This window comes from Buceros rhinoceros, unplaced genomic scaffold (genome assembly GCF_000710305.1).
Source record: "Buceros rhinoceros silvestris isolate BGI_N320 unplaced genomic scaffold, ASM71030v1 scaffold28157, whole genome shotgun sequence".
Classification (NCBI taxonomy): domain Eukaryota; kingdom Metazoa; phylum Chordata; class Aves; order Bucerotiformes; family Bucerotidae; genus Buceros; species Buceros rhinoceros.
The window spans coordinates 26975-28103 of NW_010424447.1; positions in this window are offsets into that span (position 1 = coordinate 26975).

Sequence of the window (1129 nt, forward strand, 5' to 3'; positions counted from 1 at the left end):
TCCCCAGCTGATAAACCTCCTGAGCCAAGACCAGCCCCACATTTGCAGGTAAAACGCAGAAACGCAGCGGACGTGCAGCTGCCCCAGCTCCCCTCAGCACCTCAGCCGGGCGTGCGCAAGCAGGGGGACGGTGTGAGGGATGATGAGGTGGAAATAGAGCTTCAGCCATTATCTCCTTCTCTTTCTGGTTTCCGTCTCTGGATTGGAGCTCCCTGGGTTTCTTCTGTCTTCTGGCTGGGAGGAGGAACCGCTGCCAGAGCGCTTTGTGCTTCGCTTGGTCCTGTTTGAGGTTATTGATGCCTGATGGCCTTGCTCAAAGGGGAATGCTGGGACTTATGGCGCTGGATTAGCTCTTACAAGGGAAGAGCCCACGTTTCTCCAAAGCCCCTCGAATCGCTGCGAAACGAGCCCAATTACAGCTGTGGGCGGTGATGATTAATGAGCCAATTAGCATAGCTGCCAACATCAGCACAAACCGCGCTGCTTCCGCAGCAGGTGAGGGGTTCGGCTCGGGGCGCAGGACGCAGCCCCACAGGGTGGCTCTGGGTGGGCTCCAGTGTACGGCACACCTTCGCCAAGCAAAGGGGCTGCCGAAACGTTCGGGGTTCACCAAAACCCTCCAGCCTGCGCCATGGTTGTGCCGTTTCCAGGGCAAACCCTTCACTCCTCGCACCTTTCCTCCCAACCTCCCCTCCTGCAGTAACGGTGCTCGAGTTTCTCCCGGCGTTTCCTCCTGCACCATCTGGCCGCTATTTAAAGCAGAAAGGCCCATTTGGGGGCACTTGGTGCATCCAATTTTAGCCCTGAGCTCCCTGCGCTGCTGCAGCCTCCTGTCTCGCCCACGGAGCAGGGGCCATGGGCAGCAGGGTGCCATCCTGCATCGCACCTTCCCGCTCAGCCCCGGGCATTTGGGCCACTTGGGAACTGCAGGACCAGCCCCCTCAGGGCCCCACATCCCTGCCTTTTGCTCTTGGGAGCATGGGGTGGGTTTGCTTAGATGCGTCTGGGTCGTTCAGAGCATTTTCCAGGGTCTAAATGAGACCGATGAGTCCATAACCTCCCAGATTTATTTTCTCCCATCCTTCTTGCAGACATTAGAGCATCTTTAAAGCCTCCCAACCGCTCCTTG